This window comes from Canis aureus, chromosome 36 (genome assembly GCF_053574225.1).
Source record: "Canis aureus isolate CA01 chromosome 36, VMU_Caureus_v.1.0, whole genome shotgun sequence".
NCBI lineage: Eukaryota > Metazoa > Chordata > Mammalia > Carnivora > Canidae > Canis > Canis aureus.
Window position 1 is genome coordinate 8,160,841 of NC_135646.1, and position 22,974 is coordinate 8,183,814.

A 22,974-nucleotide genomic window follows, 5' to 3' on the forward strand; every position below is an offset into this window, starting at 1 on the left:
GATACTGTATTAACTACGTATGGTGACAGATGGTACCTAGAGGGTGACCATGGTGATCATTTCATAATATATATAAATGTCAAACTACTATGTTGTATACCTAAAATTGATATGATATATGTCAACAATATTTCAATTTTTAAAAATGGATTTTGTTTTTTATTTTGTTTCTTCTCCTTTCTTTGATTGAATCGATCAAATTTTCTTTATTTTTACTTTTCTCTTACACTGATTCAGAAGTTTTATGTTCTTTTGCATTTTACTTTTTTCTATTTTAGTGGGTCCCAGTATGTTTTTGACACACACACTGAGTTACACAGTTTAAACTTAATCCTCCTGAAAAAAAAAAAAAAACCTTTAGTATATTTTGACTAATTGTAAACAATCATATTTTTACATCCGGTATTCTAGCTCTATCTTATTTTTAAACTCTTCAAGTGAAATCTTATGATTTTCTCTATTCAATGTTTATCTACCAATTCATTTGCTTGTTCCTTTTCTCTTGGGCATTAATTTCCTTTTATTCTGTGAAGGCTTATGTATGGCATTTTTCAGTAGTCAGGACATTTATTTTACCCTTGACTAGTGAATAATAGTCTAACTTGGTAAAATATTAAGCTGAAAGATGTTTTCCCTTAGCAATTTGAAGATAATTCATTTTCTTCTGTCCTCTGTTGTTGCTGTTGAGAAGTCTGCTGTTGGTCCAATTGTTCCTTTGTGGTAAAATGGTTTTTTACAATTTTAAATGATTTTGAGATTTTCCTCTCTTGTGTTTTTCTCCAATGCATCTAAGTGTAGATTTATTTGTATTTCCCCCTTCCGATCTCTTTGTGCAATTTCTTCACTATCATTTTTCAATTCCAGAATTACCTCTTTGAATCTTCTTCATTTTCTCTATGAACTTTTCTCAAAATCCTATTACATGGATGTATTTTAGACCTTTCAGTCTTCCTTCCATATTTCTTATTTTTCATCTTTTATATTTTTATGTTCAAAAAGTCTAGCTATGCTACAAAGTAATGTATCCTCAGATTTTTCTTCCAGTTAGCTAATTTTCTCTTCATCAGCATTCAATCTGTGATTTAGCTAATCCATTAAATACTTAGATTTTTATCTTTTATTTCCAGGTTTCTACTTGATTCTTTTTTAAATTGTGCATGTTCTTCTGTCATAGTGTCTTATTCTTTCATCATGGATTTTATTCCTTTTTCAATTGCTATCACCATTGATGCTGCTTATTTTGTACTATTTTCCAGGTAGTATGAAGTTATTTGAAAATGATATTTGCTTTTCCGTAGGACTTTTGACAAAACTTTTGGCCCTCATTCACTTTATATCTTTACTTCATAGATAATATAATTTCTTTAACTAAAAACTACAAGTTTTAATTGGTGTTATCTATTTCCAACACTTAAGTTACTAACATCATATATAATTTTTTTTACTGTAATCTTATTTTTAGCATATTTTCTTTTCCCTCTGTGGAATTTCCAGGGGAGTTCTCTTCCAGAGAAGGTTTTGCATCCCTCAAGAAACCTTGGGCAACCAGCCCAGGAGCAGTATCTATTGCAGTCCCAAACTGGGGAATCTCATACCTGAAGGAACATATAAAGTCAGTCTCCAATCATAGGTATGGCATGGGCTTGGGACTTCAGTTTCTCATGGGAAAATAGTCTTTTCTCACCCCAAAGCCTAGGCTTTCTTACCCTAGAGCCTAGAGCAGCCATTGCTGCTTCCCTGGGCTGAGAGGTGAACTTTGTCCAGTTTTTTACATGGAGCTTGCAACCCTTTAGAGTTTCAGCTGAATGTGAGGTCTCAGCTGCACTGCTCTTTTTGTACAGCTCTGACACCTCCTACCTTGTCCTTGTGTAGATGTATCAGGACTCATTTCTCAATTTGAGGTAGGCCCCTCTGCGCCTCCCCTCCAGGGCTACTGTAACATAGGTTCTTGCCCTTTTGGCTCCTCTTTATTTCTATACTCCTGCATTTCTTCTATTTCTTTATTTTTAACAAACTCAGCTGGGCATTTAAAGAAGAATGATCATTTTAAAAGTTCTTTTTTATCCAGCATTTCTAGATATTTGTAGTTGAAGTCATTCTACTTTACCTCAGCAGCCCATGTTATGAATAGAACTCATTTATTTTCTATGGAAAAACACTACATATTGTGTATATTCCTATGAAGGCTCTTAATAAAAAAGCTTACATAAATTTATATAGAAAATTGACATATATTTACATAGTGCTTGAAACTACTAGTAACTTTTATAGAAAATACCTCTTCATGGATGTCTGGCACCAAAAACCAAAAGGTTTTTTTTTTTTTTTTTTAGCCCTTTCCTTTTTAAGCTTTTAAAAACTTATTTTAGGGCAGCCCCTGTGGCGCAGCGGTTTAGCGCCACCTGAAGCCCCGGGCGTGATCTGGAGACCCTGGATCGAGTCCCACATCAGGTTCTCTACATGGAGCCTGCTTCTCCCTCTGCCTGTGTCTCTGCCTCTCTCTCTCTCTCTCTCTCTCTCTCTCTCTCTCTGCATCTCTATGAATAAAAAAATAAAAAAATAAAAAATATATTAAAAAAATAAAAACTTATTTTAAAAAGTATTCTGTGTTCTGTAGACATAGTTAAATGATCTGACTAGTACAATGTCACTGTTGTCCTAATACAAGAACAAAAAAAACAGATGAAATAAATTTCTGATTTACATGTTTGTGTTTTGTGGTCATACACTATTCATGTTATGTGTGGAGAGATAAGTTGCTTAGCATATAAAATGCATCACACAGAAACAATGACTGTGTATCTAAAAGATTCCTCAATAAAGCAGATTCTAAAAGTTGCTACTGACCTGTTCATAACAAAAAGGGTCATGGAAAGGTAAAGGAGGACAAAGAGAATTCTCAGCTCAATGAGAGTTCTGTATTAAATTGGTATGGTGAGTCAGAACTAATCACATAGTATCCTTGGGGTTGGAGTGGATATTCCTTATCCTCTGGCCACTTAGCCTCTATTGCAACCTCTTTGGTTGTGCCAATTTCCTTTGAGGAAACCATTCTCCATGAATTTGTATAGCTTCTATGGGACTGTAATTTAAGGTGCCTGAGTTCCTTTAGGCAACTGTCCCAAATTGGTGCAAATAGACTTTCTATCCTGGGGTTTTTGAAGCTTAAACTTAATGAAAAAGATCTGAAGAATAATCAGCAGTGGTATTTTCTGTCAATTCCCGCTATCTAGATTCTAGGAGCTGCGCTCCTTTTCTTTGAAGAGGGCACTTTCTTGAGCTCTGTTTCCAGCTTTTCTTTCATTTGGTGACCTGTGCAATATCCTTACAAGAATTTCCTTTTCAGCGTGAGCTAGCCAGAATCTGTATCTGTTGCTGGCCACCACACCACCCTGGAGTGCTTTGTTCTATACATAAAATGCATTCCTGTACGAAAATAGCTTTTGGTAAAGTTAACTTCATTTTAAAACCCACAATTTAAGTGAAACCAATCGTAAATTAATGTAAAACAATTGCCTCTTATTATGTTAATTTTGAAAATCATCTATTTTACACCTTGAGGTTTCTTCAAGTGAGTTTCACCTAGAATTGCACTTCAACAAATGTAGTTGATTGTGCCTTGGCAGGTATGAGTTGACTTGGGGTTTATCTGAGTCTATAAAATAAGTTTACAGTGTACATATGAGGCTCCACTGTATTTATAAAGCAGAGTTGTTTTAATTGTTAAACTTGTTCAAACAAGGCTGGATGGGTACTGTGTGCAGAGTAGTTAAGAACCTCTTGTGGTCACACATTTCCTGAGCAGAAAGAGTAGATTTTGTTCAAGTTCTCTTTTTTTCTGAATTTTTATAATTAAGAGAGTTTTTAGTGTTTTATCATTTTGAAATTGCTGTGTGTAATAGGAACTAATGAATCATTTTGTCATTATGAAAACCAAAGTAAAATTAGAATGTTGTTTTGCAAAAGGACACTGGCAGTTGTTCTATTCAGAGTTGTGTAAGTGGTTCTATGTGTGGCTTTTCCATGAACCTTTAAATATCTATACACCCTGATTTCAGACCCTGTGGCTTGGATCAGGGTGTTCTTCCTGTCTGGAGTGCCCCCTTCTCTGTTCCTTTGCCTACTAAAGTCCTATTCATCTCTTAAGGCCAACCCAAACATTACCTTCCTCTGGAACCTTCCTCAATTCCACCCGACAGAATTAGTCACTGTCATTTGGGCTCCCTAATTCTTTCTTCATCCCTTTGGAGAGCCAATCTCCTCAACTAATAGACTGAATAGGATGAAAAGTGGTGAGGCACTTGCTGAAAGCTCTGTGTAAGAATAAACGCTCTATATCTGCAATCTAATTTATCTCCTTAGAAACTGAATACTCTGCTTCCTCATTTATATAGGAAATCCCTTTAATACGTTTCTCAGAACATCCTATATATGCATATGGCCAAGAAACCACAATTACCTGCAGAAGGATATTGATAAGGCACGTTGTAGAAACCACCATATCCCTGTCCCCTTATTCTTTATTTGTTTCAATTTGAATGTTACCAAATGATTCACACTTTGAATACTCTAATTTGGAGGAGCTCTAACAATCCTTTTTGGGGATGAATCCCTTTTGCACTGAGTAAAAGAACTTTAATCAGTTGTTTGGGGGCTTGAGTAAAGATGTGTTTTAGTTGTGTGTGTGTGTGTGTGTGTGTTTTTCTAACTTTAAAACAAATCTGTTCCAAATTGGAATTATTATGTCCATCCTCATCTTTTGGTGAATGGAGGTCTGAATAGTGGTCTTCACAGATCTCTATGGCTCATGTGGTATAGTCTAGGGGCTCCACGTGGCCTGAATGTCCTTCAGCACCACTCTAGCCACAGTTTGAGTTGGACTTCATGTTTCATGCACGCACTATCTTTCCCAGTCCATAGTGCTATCTTTATTCTTACTTCCTGTGCTCAGATTATTCTACCCCAAGTTTTTTTGCTTGACCAAGACGTACTCATTTTTATTTATTTATTTATTTATTTATTTATTTATTCATTCATTCATTCATTCATTCACTCATGAGAGAGAGGAAAAGAGAGAGAGAGAGACAGAGACATAGGCAGAGGGAGAAGCAGGCTCCATGCAGGGAGCCCGATGTGGGACTCCATCCCAGGACTCCGGGATTACACCCTGAGCCAAAGGCAGATACCTAACTGGTGAGCCACCCAGATGTCCCTCTACTCATTCTTTAAAACTCTATTGCTACTTGTGCTCACTTCAGCAGCACATATACTAAAAACTCTACTGCTACTCTACTATCGATTTTCAAAAAAGTATTTTCTTAGGGTCTATAATTTGCCAGAGCTACAAGACAGATAAGAAATGTCTCTGTCTGTCTGTCTCTCTCTCCCCCTCTCCCTCTGTGTCTCTCATGAATAAATAAATAAAATCTTTTTTTAAAAAAAGAATGTAAAATCCTAGTAAGGTACACATATAAACATATAAAAGTAAGTAAGATATTCATCAATTATGACAACAGCCCAGAAAGAAAGAAAGTGCAGTGTGATAGAGGTGTCTGGGAGAAAGGCTTCTTCAGATAGGTTATTTGGGAAGGCCTTTTGGAAGAGGCAACATTTGAGCTCCAGCCCCAAAAGGGATGTCTTCATTGAGTCCTCCTAATTAGATACAACTTTCTTTAGTATTCTCAATACTAAATTCTCTACACAGTATATCTAATGTGTATCTTTGGAATCTATCACATTGTGAGTATGTTTATGTATTACAGTGGAGCACTGGTAAATGTTTAACTGAAAGCCCAGATTTGTAGTGTTTGCCAGTTTCCATGGTGTAAATACACTCATCATGGCTGATTGCAAGCGGCTAACTCAATGTCGCTGAAGTGAGATTGGAAAGCAACATACAGAATTGGCTCATGGGGGCCATTATAAGCCAATTTGAGCTGGCTCCAACATACTACTGTGTCCATCTTTCCTTCCAGGCTGTTTGTGATTTAAGGTAAATAATAAATGTTTGCTGAATCAATGAATTCTCTCGTATGCAGGTACCTACTCAACCTAAACTCATTGTTTTTAGTGTTACTATTATTAACTGTGGACTCTAAAGATGATGTAAATGGGAATAAGAATTACATAACCCATTGTATGGATGTCTTGAAATTCAGTGATGAAAATGTTGATAAGGCACCAGCACTTTATACAATATTGGTTCTTATCACAAATCAAAAGGTTTGAATGAGTTAGGAAAGAAAGGAAAAAAGATATATATCCCAATTTACAAACATATCACCATAGCTGGTACTATGTTGGAAAAGAAAAATGCATCTAGACAAGCTATGCATTCTATTAAGACAAGACATAGAAGGCTATATTTCAGACATGCTGATGAGCAAATAAATCAGCTTTAACCTAGTCATCATTGTCTCCTAATAAGAGGAAGGGGGCATGATTTTATTCTTAGGGCATACCTTAAATAAATTTGCTTTATGAACAGAGCCTCATACATAAAACATAGGAAAATATGAACTAGTGAGTTTTGATGATTCTTCATTTTGATGTTTATTTCCACTGACTTTTCTTAATTGAAGTATAGTTGGCATACAATTTTATATTAGTTTTAGGTGAATGATGTAGTGACTTAACACTCACATACATTACAAAATGATCACCAGGATGTCTAGTTATCATCTATCACCAAAGTTATTACATTATTGACTATATTCCCTATACTTTATATTCTTTCCATAGACTTTGACAATGAAAAATGGTGGAAGAAAAAAAAGTCTAAAAAATATTGTAATATTAAAACCAGAGGGATTTCAAAGTGATTTCTCAGACTCATCTAAACACATCAAAATATTCTTGGGTTATTTGATAGGGCCTAGAACTACCATCTCCCCACATCTCCAATTTAGATGACTTTCATCATGTACTTCCTGTTAGCTGAAATTTTATACTTAGAGAGATTGGGAGTTGAAGATGGTTTCAATCTTGTTGCTCTTCCTTCTGTTGAGAGGTGGACCCTAATTCCTCTCCAGTTGCATTTGGGCCAGACTTAGAGACTTGTTTGACCAAAAGAATGAGGGAGAAGTGACATTCTGGGGTTTCTGAGGCTAGGTCAGAAGACCTTTGCATTTTCCTTGAGTCTCCTGCAACACCCTCTCTGTAAGATCTGAGCTGCCATGCAAAAGGTCTGCCTGGGCAACAAAACCTAAAATAAATGAGTGGGATTGCATCGTACTAAAAAGCTTTGGCTCAATGAAGGAAACCATCAACAAAGCACAAAGGCAACCTACTGAGTAGGAAAAGAGATTTGTAAATCACATGTCTAATAAGGGGTTGATATCCAAAATATATAAAGAACTTACACAACTTAATTTAAAAAATGATTAAAAATGGAAAGAGGACTTGAAAAGACATTTCTTCAAAGTCATACAGATGGCTTACACACATGAAAAGATGCTCAACATCATTGCTCATCAGGGAAATGCAAATCAAAACCTCAATGAGCTATCATCTCACACCTGTCAGATTAACTGTTATTAAAAAAAAAAACAGCAAAAAATAACAAGTGTTGGTGAGGATGTAGAGAAAAGAGAACTCTTACACACTGTTGTGGAAATATAAATTGGTGTAGCCACTATGGAAAACAGCATGGAGTATCCTTAAAAATTTGAAAATAGAACTATCATACAATTCAACAGTTCTACTCTATTTATCTGAAGAAAACAAAAAAGAAAGTAATTTGAAAAGATATATACACCCCAATGTTCATTGTGGCACTATTGACAATAGCCAAGATATGGAAGCCACTGAAGCATCCATCAATAGATGGATGGATTAAGAAGATGTGATGCATATATACAATGGAATACTACTCAACCATAAAAAAGAATGAACTCTTGCTGTTTGCAACAACATGGATGGACCTAGAAAGTATTATGCTCTCCCCCTCTTTGTCCCTCCTTCCTTCACTCCCTCTCTTCCCCACTCCTCCCTCCCTTCCTTTCTGTGGTAGGCTGAATAAATGGCCCCAAAGGTTTCCAAGTCCAAATGCCTGGTACCTGCGAATATGTTACCTAATAGAGTGAAAGAGATTTTGCAAATGTAATTAAATGAAAGAATTTGAGATGGAGGATTATCCTGGATTATAAAGTGGGCCTAATAAAACCACAGGACTCTTTTAAGAGGTGGCAGGAGAGTCAGAAGATAGAGGTAAGGTAATAAGGGGAGATCAGAAAGGACAAAAGGTGCTATACTTCTGGCTTTGAAGATGGAGAAAGGGACTGTGAGCCATGGAATACGGTCAAGGCAGTGGATTCTCTCCCAGAGTCTCCAAAAGGAATGCAGCCCTGTGGACCCAGTTCTGAAAAAAAAATTGTATTTTAGCCACTAAGATTGGGGCAATAGGAAACTAATACATTTCTTTGCTTTTTCAAGAAATTTTTGCAAGAGATAGTGTACTTTAGTGACTAAGACTATAAACTCTGGAAGCAAAATGTCTGCGTTTGAATTCTAGTTTTATATGCTGTCTTGTCTCAGACTGTTCTACTCCACGTCTCTATGCCTCTGGTAAGTCAGGTGTCAAAGAAAATCTTCAAGGGTTGTGAGATAATACATGTTAAGTACTTAAAGTAGTGCCTGCACTATACACATGTTTATTATTATTATTGTTATCATTATCATCTTCATACAGCTAAATTTAATAATTAAAAAAGAATCTATAATTAGAGACTAGCTCTTTTTTTTAACGAGTAGCATCTTAATGAAGATTATAACATGGATCATAGCTTATTTTCTTTTGAAATTATTTACTTCATTTTTTTCCTGTTTATTAAAATGACATGCACTGATTTTAGAAAATTTTGAAAAGATTTTCAAAGTATAAAGAGAAAAGAGAAGGTGTTAATGATCCTATCACTCTCCTAGAATCCACTACTGGTAATTTTTTGACATATATCTTTCTGGATTATTCCATATTTGAAGAAGAGGCTGAGACAAGATTGTATATATAGTTTCACATCCTGTTTTTTTTCACTTGTTTATATCATAAGCATTTCCAAAGAAGCACCATAATGTAGCAATAACTGTAATGTCAGACATTCGGCAGTTTAAAATTCTCTTTATCATAAGTAATGATGAAATAAATATTTTGTGCATAAATCTTTTGTGGTAAAACACACATTGTATAAATTTACCATTGTAACCATTTAAAAATGTGGGATTCAGTCGCATTAAGAATCTTTACACTATTGTACAATATCACCACTATTTAGTTGCAGAACTGTGCATAAATCTTTGCTTGAATTTCAGATTGTTTCCACATAACAGGCTTACAGAAAGTAAAGTATTGCAATAAAGGAAAAAAATATTTTAAAGTACATTCAGGAAGGCTGTACCCATTAGCTGTCCAGTGTACAAGAATGTCGGTCTTATCATATCTTCATTTGTACTGAATATCATTCAAAATGTCTGTGCTAATTTGACAAGTAAAAAATAAGATCTTATTTTATTTGCATTTGATTATCATGAGGCTGAACATTTTTTAATATTTTAATTAACTGTTTCATTTTATCTTATGAAATGCGTGTGTGTGTGTTTCCATCCATTTAACTATTAGGGTGTTTGTAATTTCTTTTGTAATAAAGTGAGTCAGATTCAATTCAATTCGATTCAACTTAATTCAACGCATTTGTATTTAGCTTTTATGCTTCTTTGCTGGGTAACATAGAGAATATGGAAGATACCTCAATCTTAAAACAAGCCCCAGGCCAGTTTTGGTTATGGAAGAAAGTAGATGTTGGAGGAGAAAAAGGTGAAGGGAAAGATAGAGAAGACAAGTTTTCATTTCACACTGTGTTCTGCAGAATGCTGGTTGCTCCCTGGGGTTCCAGAGGCTGCCATGGGCCTGGAGGAAGAAAAAGTACAATTCTGGCTCTCTGGCCCACTTTCCTTCTTCAACTCTTACCTGCTTTATATTTTAGTTTCTATGCAGGATTTTATTGTAGGAAAGATCCCTTGGCTAACAAGTGTTGGAAAACAACAAATCTAGATTCACGGTTTTCAAATATTTGTGTGTCAGGTATTATCTGGGAAGCTTGTTAAAAATGCAAATTCCTAAGACCTATCCCGGAAGACTCTGGGTGAAGCCAGGGAATTTGCATTTCAATCTGTTGCGGGTTATCTTCTGGATACACATTTTGGGAAATACTGCTGTATTCTGTTTCCCAAATTGTAGGATTTACCAGATGATTCTAAGTGGTACCCAAGCTTTTCTTGAGTGGGATTAAATAAAATTGACATGGCATTACATAAAATGGAATTACACAAGATGAGATTTTTTTCTTTGCCATTCTCTCTTACTCCTTCCTAATGTATCAAGAGGAAGTCTCAGTTTGGTGCTAATGTGTCTTTAACATCTTTCTAACACATGTTAACCTCTATTTTAACAAAAACAGAATAGACTTAGAGCTCTTAGGCTCAGAGCTTCAAGTGGGTGATAGAATCTAGTCCAATTTTAATGACATTGTTTTTTATTTTAGAGGCTTATTTATATGGTTATCTTCTAATTATGAAAAATTACATTGGAATTTTAATTATGGCATGATGGTAAGATATTGAGAAATGATAATAGCAGTGTTATGGACCAAAACAGGGAAGGTTGACATCAAATTAATCAAATCTATGAATCACCACTTTGGGACATGAGCGTCTGTCCAGAAAGAGCATATATAGACCCAGGGCAGGTGTTGGTGTTGGTTGAGAACAGAAGTACAGATAGCAAAGGCGTTTTGGGAACAGCATTGGTCACTGTGCTCTTGGTGGAGGGAGGGATAAAGGGGGGAAGATTCTCCTTCAAGATTTGTTCAGGGGTTCACACTGCCAGCCACCTTAAGAGGGGTGGGACGTTTTACGGTGTGTCCCTGCAGATGATTCAGGTTAAAACAGAACAATTCATGTCTATCTTCAGTGACACAGACGTGATACTTTGCAGGGCTAAAGAGTAGTAGGACCTGCCAGCTGGCAACCCAGTTTTTGGCAGAACGTTAAAGATGCTGCATTGAGCAGTTACAGACGATTTCCCTTCGTCTCTTTTCTCATGCTTTGGAATTAAAAAAAAAAAAAAAAACATAGCTGACTCACCATGCCCTTTAAGGCATAAGGAGGACTCTAAGAGGGTTTTGTAATGGGTTCCCTTTTAAAGCATGATAGAGACTGGATTATTATTGGCTAAGGAAGTTTCAGTTACAAAAACAAGCTCATTCAAATGTTATGGATTTGAAAAAGCTGATCCTAAACCAACAACCATGGCATTTTCTGATTGAGTGTTTAGTATTCCCACAGGAGGTGTTATTTACCATGCTAGCAGTTCCCTGCACAGCAATCATTGATCTCTCTAGCTCTGGTCTACCTTATTATCTAATTTACTGAACAGATCTTGGGTTTTAAAATGTCATATCATTTTATTTAGTAAAAACATTGTATATGGAGGATATCTGCCACCACGTCTACAGTGAAACGATTCTATTCTTATTTTTATGTATGTATGTGTAAGAACTATAAGGTAAAATAACTCTTATGGATCTATAATAATTTCATTCCTTATAAGCAGGGCTGAAAATAAAGCAGCAGAGGTATGTATATCTTCACTGCAAACTTGCTCTCAGTATCTCTTCCCTTGTTGTAGATCATTCTCTTGGAAGTTGGACATCTCTCACGGTTCTATATGTCTCATTCTGGGACCCTGGGAGTATTGGAGACCTTGGGTTCAGCATTGTCTTAAAAGAAAATGATTCACTATGTGAGTTTTCCTAAACTCCATTCTCTCTTTCAACCCTGGAGAATGTTGTGCCCTGAACTAGAATGAAGGCATCTTCTTTGCCTCTCCCCCACTGTCCCCTGCAAGGTGGGTTGGATGCTGTACCAACTAATAGACCAGTAGTGATGATTCTCCATCCATCCTTACTGGAGTTTGGTGCCCGAGGTCACGTGACGGCACACAGCCTCAGTCTTCAGACACCCTCCCTACAGGATTTGGGGTGGTAGAAGAAAGAGAAAAGGCCTTTTGCCCACTCATCCAAAGCAGTTACCATGTAACTTTGAGTCTGTGCACCAACAGTACCGAATGGTCTTTCTAGGGGATGTTAACAAGTTCCCACCATGTTAACACTCGTATGGAAAACCCACATTCATGGCATGGCAGAAACGTAAACATTTCCCCTTTCGCCAAATTTGTGGGTGGAATAGAAGGTGGCCTTAAACTTCATTGACTTCTTTGGTCTTCCATCTAAGAGGCTTGACTGCTTTCAGGAGTAGGGATCCTGTGACATTTCATAATGGTAAGTGGAAGCCAGAGAGCATATGTGGTAGCATCTATGGGTGTGGTACCAGAATTGTTACAAAATCCTTCCAGCTGCTGCTTCAGAGAAATCACCCCCCCCCACCTCCCCCTGTGGCTCTCCTATTTCACTCTCTCTCCTACTCTGACTTCGGGTAGATGAACTGAAGCTGACAGATTCATTAGAAATTTTCCACTGAACTTGTCTGGTATGATTTCTCTTCCCTCAAGGATGTGGACACAGCATTGCTCCTCTCCCTATGCTCATTCCTCTGCCTCCCCTACCCCTCCCATTAGGACATAGAAGATTATTCAGCAGGTGAAGGCACTGCACACTGTGATTTTTCATAGGAGAAAGCCTCCTGTCAGAGATAAATACTGCTTCAAGTGTAGGTGGTTGTAAGTCTGGAGTGAAATGTCGGTATGGCATTTCAGCACTTTCAGTAGGAGCCCCCAAGGGCCAAATAAATCATACAACAAGGTTATAAGACACTGAATTTGGTTTGAAATATAATCTGAGCAGATGATTCTGTTTTACCGCACCAGAGGCCAAGTTCGTTCTGAACCAGCCGTAGTCAAGATGAGGGTAGGCTCCTGAAGGAGGACCGTTTGAGAGAACTACTTTGGAAGTTATTAAGAGAAAGAGCCTGTTCCTCAACCAGTCTTTGGGCTCAGACACCCTCCCTACAGGATTTGGGGTGGTAGAAGAAAGAGAAAAGGCCTTTTACCCACTCATCAGAAGCAGTTATCACGTAACTTTGAGTCTGGTGGAAAGTGCACCAACAGATGCACTGGTGCTAGATGGCTGGTGCTAGATGGAATGAGGCGTGGGCCCTGTTCTCGTGATAGCCTCGACCACCCCAAAACAACTGGTCTAGGAGGAATTCAGGTTATGTAAATGGCGGCCGTGTGCCCACCTGGCACACACCAGAAGGGGTGACATCTTTATGGTGCAAGAATGCCTACTGTATACGTGACTGTGATGTGCATAAGGTGATTTCAGTCTTTCTTAGGTGATGCCAGATAACGTGTAATCTTCATTGTCCCTGGAGACCCAGGCACGTTGTGTAAGGGGACCACCTGCTAAGACAGCTACCTTAGGGAAGAGACGCTGGAGCAAAACAAGTGTCGTAGTCCAAAACAAGTGACCCTGATCTACTGATTGGGCTTGGACTCAGACCCCAGAATGTGGGCACCCTACCCCTCCTTTCCCTTGCCCTCCAGATTTGATCAGCCTTTTCCTGTGATTGTGCAGCCAGGAAAAAACAAGTCTGTTGACTTACCTCTTGCTTAGTGTTTGGGAAATGGCCGCACTTTAGAACTTGACTCTGTTCTTCTCTTTCGTATTGGCCCTATCTTTCCTCTTGAGCCACTCTGGTGTCGATTCTTCTGAGCTCCTGGTGTCTTAGATTCTCCCTGGAGTTAGGAGCACTAGCAGTCCCCCAAACATGCTCCTTATCCTCTGACAACTGATAACATATTAGGTTCGGAGGAAAACCTTAGGCAACCTTTTAGGGTTCTCATGTGAAACTGCATTCTGTTGGGGAGACCGAATGCAATTTGGAAAAGCCATATAAACACCAGTTTCAAAGCAAAGGGGTAAAAATGCTTCGCATCATGTTTCTAGGGCTTGTCAGAAATTTCATATGAAAAGCACTTTTTACTTGCTGGCCAGACAAGAACTCCAGCTGATTTCAGCTGCTGTTACTTTGTGTATACAAACAAAACAGAACCCCACAAAAGGGGTGGGGAGGGGGAGAAAGGAAAAAAATATTTGTCCAAAGAATTTTGTTATCAGTAATGCTATGCATCCTGGCATACATAACACACTTGACAATATCAAAAGAGATGGTATCATATACATGTAACAGGGAGCAGAGTGTAATCCTGTTTCATGATTTGGCCAGAAAAAACAAATTACATTCAGTGACCTGAGGCAACCTGACTTCATTAGACCCCTGGTCCTTATACCCATTACAGTTTTGCCCCAGTAAAGATACTATAAAAGAAAGGTTACGGGGGCCTTCAGAGAGGACACCCTATCCTTTTCAATTACGTCTGATTTATGAACTGCTTAAACTATTTCCCAAATTCTGTCTTCAGAGCCTCTAGCCTGTCTGATAAACACTGCACAAAAAATTCTACCAGTTTGCAAAATCTGAGTATTTTGTGTCTGAAGGCCCCTTCTGGACCCTGAGAGGAAGGAACACTGATGTCTCCAAAGAGCTGCTGGTGACAAATGTCTACTGCATTTCCTGATGGCAGGGGACAAAAGGGGGACGTGAGAGAGAAAACACACACACACCATGGAATCCTGGCTCCTCAGCTCCTGGAGCCGAATGCTGACCTATCGGAACCTTAGAGCCCCACCCCCTCAGCCATCCTCCTGCTCACGTCGTGGACTGTTCCCCAGAAATACACCCTTTTTGGTTTAAAACTAGATGAAATTATATAAATTCCCAGGCCCACCATTTATTTTCTCACAGCCAGGGAGGGAGTGGGTGGGAGGATCTGGATTAGCCTTTGCCCCCAAACCCCACAACCTTCTTCTCAAAAGCAAATTCTTTTAAAAATATAGAGAGAGCTTAACTTCAGTCATCTGGCAATGGTGAGCATGATTATCTTTCAAAATAATAAAGATGCCAGACTTTGTAGAAAGAAAAAACTGCTCTCTTTGTTCCAAAGACCCGCCGCCCCCTCAACCCGATGTAGATTAATATCTCTCAAGGCGTACATACAAAGACTTATTTTAGAACTGGTACATCTGCTTGTCTAGACTTATAGGAAGACCTCATAAAACTGTTACTTTCAATAGGCCCAATTCTCTTCCAACGCAACCCTATCTGCCCCAGAACTGAAATGAATCCCAGTTTCAAAATGGGTCTGGCAACCTTAGGCATGTTCTTTTCCCATTCATCTGATTAGATCTTTTTTTTTTTTAATTTTTATTTATTTATGATAGTCACACAGAGAGAGAGAGAGAGAGAGACAGAGACACAGGGAGAAGCAGGCCCCATGCACCCGGAGCCCAACGTGGGATTCGATCCCGGGTCTCCAGGATCGCGCCCTGGGCCAAAGGCAGGCGCCAAACCGCTGCGCCACCCAGGGATCCCCCTGATTAGATCTTGATTAACATCATATTAACAAGGGGTTTAAAGGGTTTTTGTTTGTGTGTCTTGTTTTTAACAAGGAAAGGGTCTTCTGAGTCAGCCCAGGGGATGATTTTCTTAGGTGCTGATGAGAAAGGACTTTGGACATGAGAAGGCTTGACAGTTGGAAGACCATGTTTGCTCTGCTTGGACTTAACACCTTGGTCTTCAAGGGCACTTTGTGGGGCCCTTTGTCCCCTATGCAAGGCATCAGTCGGTATCATTTGCACTTTAGGGCATTGGTTCCAAAGAGACATAGCTTATTATTCCACAGAGAGTATGAGAGCATCTGGGAATTATGAGGGTGTTTATGAGTAACATGCTGGGTAGACGCATGAGATCAGCCTTCTTCCCAGTCTTCATCACCACGGAGGAGCTGGGGGTGGGCGGGCAGAGGTGAGGTGGTGTGGTATGGCAGCTGGAACACAAAGTGGGAACAGTTAACTTGGCTGTAGTGAAACTCTATTTGCCATCTACTTGTGAGATTATTCCAGTGTTTGGTATCCAAGGGCACAGAGTCCGGGCCAAATCTGCCTTCCTGTTTATAAGAGGAACATGCTTTGGAGACTTCTTTAAGAAAGACTCGAAAGTTTCCTTGGGCATCAGGAAAATGTTAAACAAACAACATATTGATGAACTTTAAAATGATATAAATCAGAACTATATGGAAATAATTTTGCTAGCGTGATCCATGAACTTTAAATATCAAGGAGCAGAATCTTAGACATTCTGGCATTTGTTTTACTATAATATCTTCCAATTCAGCAGAGGACAGATTTTTTTTTGTATGTTTCCCTGAATTAGCAGTGAGAATGTTGAGTTTTAGTATTTTCTCAGAAAACTGGAAGATAAATTATTTCTTTTGACTGTCCAGGGTAGCACATCTTATATAAAAAGAAGCAGGCTCAAAGCTAGGGACTTTACACTTGGCTCTGGCCTGTTGGTGATTTGAAGGTTCTTTCTGTGTAGGGAGGCACTAAGGTGGGCTTGACACTTGAGTGTCCTCACTGAGGTCTTATCAAACTGATGACACTGTGGGCCTGATGTGGGCTTTTCCTACTCTCTGAATGTCATGTGCAAAGTGTGAGCAGGCAAAGCAGTGGAGTATGTGTATGCCTGTGTGTGTGCACACGTGTGCTGTAGCACTTTTAGGAGCTGAATGGTCAACAGGAGACTTGTTGCCAGTTTCATTTCTTTCTCTTCAATAGAAACTTCCTGATGCCAAACTTGGGAGTGAAAGCCAAGCCAAGGCTTTTACTAAGACAGAGGTGAGTGTTCTCTTCAGCTACCACAGTGGGTGTTCAGTCAGGAGATCTATTCTCTCAGATGCAGATGCATGGGATCCTTAGCCTGGGAGGATGAGTTCCCATTAGGAGGTGAGAATGATTCTGACACTGAAGGGATCTGGCGAAAGATGGCTTGGAATAGAGGACGACAAACTACATAACAGTCTCACACGGCAGCTGAGCAACCCACATTCACTGCTGGGGAGGCAGAGGAACTCCACAGAGAAGTGTTATAAGCAACTTCTGACACCTGTCACAGGTGTGAGAGGCCACGTGGTGGCCTTGTGCCATCCTCTTGTCATTGCCAACATACCAATGGAACATAGAGACAATATAATCAGATGGATCTGAGTTCAAGTCATATTCACCTGGGAAAGTTGTATGACTGAGCAAGTGACTTAAGTATCTGAGTTCAGTATCCTCTAGAAATGAAAACACCTTCCTTGTGGAGTTCCTGTGAGGCTCAAGTGAGGTAATGTGTGTTTTCTCTTATCTTTATAATTGTGACTGGCAAAAGGTAACTAGTGTTGAGTGAGAAACCTTTACATTAGAGAGGTGTGGCTTACACTTGCATTCTTCATTTTTCATTAATGTGAGGAGACTTTATTAGGAGATTCCAGTCATGGAAGACTCAGCATAGTGAGGTGAAGATGAGCATTTCCTTATATTTCCATTATATTAGGGTCAAAGTCCTATTAATAAGAGGAATAGAGATTTCTCAGATGGCGCTAATGCCATGGACTTCAGTAGGAAATGATGCCTCTTTTCGGTGACTGTGAATGATTTTAGGAATGGTGAGAGAATCCCAGTCCCATTCCAGGGTGTTGCCCATTATTGTCTCTCCCATCCACAGAACCAGAACTTACCTTTCTTTTGAGCCTGGATCTCATTCCTCTCTGAGATGGGGAAGACATTAAGGCCACTGGCTTTCAGCCTGAGACTCCAGAATTTGCAATATATGTGAAAAGAACCAGTCATTGGGCATCTGGGGGTAACAGAATAGTCAATGAAGTAGGGCTCTAATAGTGAGGAAGACGTGCTAAGAGGAGGGGCAGAGATAGAGAGGACCAAATCATCACTCTCAGAGAACTCACTTGTAACATGGAATGCCCAAGTCATATTTCCCTATCTCTTGATGGCTTTGGGACAATATCCTTAATGTCTGAAGCTTCACTAGGGTCCAGTGCATCATCTGTTCAGGGAACGTGGGGAGGTACTCATCAAAATGGTTGTGGGCTAATGTGGTACTTGGCTATCCCAAGGGCTTTGAAAAGCACTATCATTGTGAACCATTAGGCAGCAAGGAGCCTCAGTTTGCACTCACCTACCTAGCTGGAGAAACAGAATGAAATAGTATAGCTGATTGAGAAAAGACTTATGTTATATTACCTCCTCGTCACCCTCAGCTGATCTCTCTAGGGGCCAAAAGGACACACTGAAATGAAGATCATCTCTCTGGAGCTCCCTTGATATACAAATTGCACCCATCAGTCTTAAGAACATCTATACTTCCCATTACCCATTCTAGTGTTACTCCCAGACTTGGACTTGCCCTTAATGACAGAATGGGGGACACAGGACTTTATTGGCATTTCATCAGAGGAGGGAGACCCTCTATGAACATCATAGTCTGTAATAAAAGACTTCTCTACATACTCAGGGCAATGACTATGGAACTTGAAAGTTCACGTTGACTGCATAACTCTCCATGTTTGTTATTCCCAGCCCATTTCTTTGTAATATCAGTAAAATTCTAAAAAGAGGAGAAGTTTGAGAGTGATTGATGGAAGGAACAGAAAGAAGGTAGAAATCTGGAGCATTTCAAGGCTGTCTTGCACAATGGGGAAGTCAAGAAGCAAGGCCATGGCTCCTGTGGCAAGAGCAAGGCGTACCGTACTAGGACAGAGAAGCTGGGTGAGATGTTCCTAGATAGAGGCTCACAGTGATTCCCCAGGAGTTTGACATCTCTTTGCTATAACTGCCTAAGACACCATTTATGAAATGTTCTAAGCCCAGACTGGCTCCAGCAATCATGCACAAGGATTAGCCAGTCTCTAAGTTTTTACCCTCAATTTCTTTCCTAAGCGCTCCATCTTTTACACTGTTGTTTTTGAAATGACCTTCAATTGCACAACTTGTTGCTCACCGCTGCCATTTGAACATACACTATGCACTGTGCACTTTGCAGTCCTTTACTTTCAAATGTTTGTGGCTGACAAATAACTTTTCAACTAATATTGTCCCCATGTGAAATGTAGCAAACTAATTGTTTAGCATAAATCTGAAGTAGGAAGGGGATTCTTCTCCTCTTGGCCCTTCCTTCCTTCCTTACTTCCTTCTTTTTTTTTTTTTAAGATTTATTTATTTATTTATTCATGATAGAGAGAGAGAATGGGGGGGGGGTAGAGAGAGAGAGAGAGAGAGAGAGAGGCAGAGACAGGCAGAGGGAGAAGCAGGCTCCATGCCGGGAGCCTGATACAGGACTTGATCCCGGGACTCCAGGATCGCGCCCTGGGCCAAAGGCAGGCGCTAAACCGCTGAGCCACCCAGGGATCCCTATCCTTCCTTCCTTCTTTCTTCTTCTCCTTCCTCCTACAAGCCTCTTGTCTTTTCACCTGTGAGATGGCTGATTCCATTATCATGCCAATGTGGCCTTAAAATTATTTTTTCTCTTTGCAAATGTACTTTGAGCAAATTCTATGATAGCAATTGAGAGATCACGTTTAGAAAAGCTTCCTAAAATCTTAAACCCTTCAGTTAATAAATCTTGCAAGCACTGTAATTTATAGCTGGGATTAGAACATTCCAACCTCTATTTGGACTCTGCTTTCCCAACTCTCAGGGGTAATGAGATGATGAATGAGTTAATATTTGTTCAAGGATTTGAAGAAAAGCAATGTCTTAAATGCTTATGTGCTTTGACCTCAAATTTCATTCCTGCAGAATTCCCTTTATGTGAGAAAAAGGAAGGAGACAGTGGCAGAAACCATATAAAGCAATTCTATTCACTTCTCCCCAGACCTGAAGAATTTTATGAAAGAGGATAGGAAGTGCCCGTGGATGACAATGCTTGTTCAAGAGTGACTGTTTCAGGGGGTGCTTGGGTGGCACAGTTGGTTAGACGTCTGACTCTTGGCTTCAGCTCAGATCATGGGTCAGGGTCATGAGATCCAGCTCCAGGTCAAGACCCGTCAGGTCTGTGCCCCAAGTTGGGTCCATGCCCCACATGGGGCTCCTCACTCAGTGAGGAGTCTGCGTAGAGTTTCTCTCTCCTTCCCCCTCTCCTTTTGCCCCTCCCCCTGTGCTCTCTCTCTGTCTCTCTCTCTCTCTCTTTGTCTCTCTCTCAAATAGATAAATAAAATCTTTAAAAAAAAAAGAGAGAGAGAGACTCTTTCTTGACCTAAACAAAGGACATAATCTAAAGATATGTCCTCAGTGGCCACTTGCTTTTTCTGGGTGAGTCCACTTTGCTCCGACACCCACAGTCTTCCTAAGGTCCAGTGGTATGATCCTTCACCAGCACTTTTCCATCCCAGTTTATACCACAGTGTCAAGAACTCTCTGTCTTCTGTCCCTCAGAGCCCAGACAGATGACTAAGCAGCTACTCTGCTAAAGTAATTTGATACAGGGCGTTAATCACTGTAACTATCTCAGGAAAGCTTTTTCAACAGTTATTATGGCAAGGAGAACAGATGCAAAACCCAGAACAATAAAAACAGTAATAATAGTGTCATTCATCAAGTTCTGACTGTGGGCAGAGGTCTGTGCAAAGTCCAGACATTATTTAATTAATCCTCACAGTGGTCCTATGAGTGGGGCTTATTATTATTCTCATTTTACATACAGGGTAGACAGGCTCAGAGAGGTTTATTAACCTGACTGCAGTCACACAGCTAATAAGCAGCTGGGCTGGATTACACACCATAAATCTCAGGCTTTTTAGATTCAGAAGGGGTCATCTCATCCTGAAAACCTTGTATGTGCCTTGCAGATTAGAAGGGGGATAAATAGATATTTATTAACTAAATGGAGTGGGCTTATTTGCTATGTGATTGTGATTTAGGGAAGTCTCAATTTTCCAAGGCAAACATTTTTACATTTGATTTATAATTAGAGCATCAGGGCTGGTTTTTTTGTTTTTTGTTTTTTTCTTTTTGTTTTGTTTTTGTTTTTCTGTTTTCATTGTGGTTGAAAAACAGGGGCACCTGGGTGGCTCAGTCAGTTAAGCATCTGCCTTTGGCTCAGGTCATGATCCCAGAGTCCTTTGGGGAATCTGCTTCTCTCCCTTCCTCTGCCCCTCTGCCCTGCTTGTGTGCTCTCTCTAAAATCTTTAAAAAATACAGAATAGTTAAAAAAAAAACAACCCACAACTATAGTTATATCAAGTAAGAAAAGAATGAATATTATCTGTATTTGAAGCCCCCCAGCCAGATTAAGGGGGAGTTAATTTGGGTGCCGAGGAACTTTTCGCTCATTCAACTGGGCCTTACCGAATGTTCTCTTCCCCTGCCTCCACTGCGTGGCCTTTGAAGTCACACGGCATGAACAAGTACCTGACTACATTGACCAATAATAGAAAATACATGGAGAATCTTAGCAGCACCAACCAAGTGATTGAGCATTTAACTCAGCATCCAGACTTAGCAGGTTTGAGAGGAAGCATGGATCTAAGCTTGGGGGAAAGCAGAATCTGATAGAAAAAGGAGGACCTCAGCGAACTTCCTGTGTCTGGCTTCGTTCGCAAGCATGTCCTTGGCCACGGCATGGGGGAGCTCTGGAAGTGAATTCTAGGGGGATTTAGGGCTCCTCTGTGACAGTTTCAGGAGATGGGAGTTTCTGCTTGGCTAAGTGGATTCCCCATCTCCCCCTATGTCAAGAAGTGATGCAGCCCCGAAGGAATGTGGCACCATTACACGTCCAACAGGAAACCCACACAGACGGTTCCTCTTCCTCCTGGAGTGAGATGAAGTGGTCTCAGTGGGGCTGAAAGCTGTGCTTTCACCAGCAAAGGCTGATTCATGAGATGGACTCCATATGATCTCATGGTGCAGGGATGCCCCCCGAGGGTCCATGGGCAAAAAGCACCCATGCCATCATCCCTCCTCACAGCTATTCCTCATCTCCACATGGGCCTCCTTAAGCCAGCTTGATTCGAAGAATTTATTTATTGGGGAAGGCCCTGGACCTGCGATCTGCACAGAGTAGGCAATATAAAGAGAAAAAAGATAAGATTTGTCCATTTTAGGGGTTGCCTGCCCCCAGTGGTTTCCAGGAAGCCTCCCTGGAGGATGAGACCCAGGCCTATTGGTTCATGATTCTTTCTGTGTGGCAGGTGGACCCACTTAGAAATTTGCAAAGGGGGGTTGGCATGCCTGAGTGGTTCAGTTGGATAAGTGACTCTTGATTTTGGCTCAGATCACGATCTCAGGGTGGTGGGATCGATCTGGCTCTAGGCTCTGCAGGGAGTCTGCTTGAGATTCTCTCTCTCCCTCTCCCTCCACCCTTCCACTCCCCACTCAAATAATAAATAAATACATCTTAAGAGAAAAAAAAAAAGAAATTTGCAATGAGCTTGGGCTTCAGCTTAACTTTGCAGGAGCTCTCTGGGTGGGTCAGGGACTGGGTGCCGTTCACATCTTGCATCCCTTCAGACCAGACACAAAGAGAACTAAAAGGAAGGTCCGTGTGACTCTTTTACTGAAGGGTTGAACAGATGCCATGGAGAATGGTGGGGGCTCGGGGGTGGGATGCACGTGAATGGAGAACATGAAAGGAGACTAGAGGTAGACACTGTGATTTCGTCTAATGTCACATCCTCTTGTACCACACACATGAAGAGGGTCTAGGAGAGGTTAGAACACATCCAGTTTCTGACTCTTCACTCTTTCCAGCCTTCCTATGTGGTTTTGTCTCTCCTTTCCCCATTCCCACCAAGAAAAGAAATCTTTTTTTTTCTTTTAATAAAACTCCAAACTTTAGATTTGGGTCAAAAGTTAGCTGGCTCTACCTCGGTTTTGCTGAGTCCAAAGGGCCAGTGGATCAGCTGAGGGCTCTTGGTGGAGTAGGAGAGGCAGACAGTTCATTTTTTCCATCACTGAGGTGGAAAATCAGGATTCACCCAATGTCCTGATGAATTATGTAAGAGCAAGCACAACTCACCGCAGTATTTGTTTTCTTCTGAGGAGAGTACAGGTTTGTTGGAAGTGA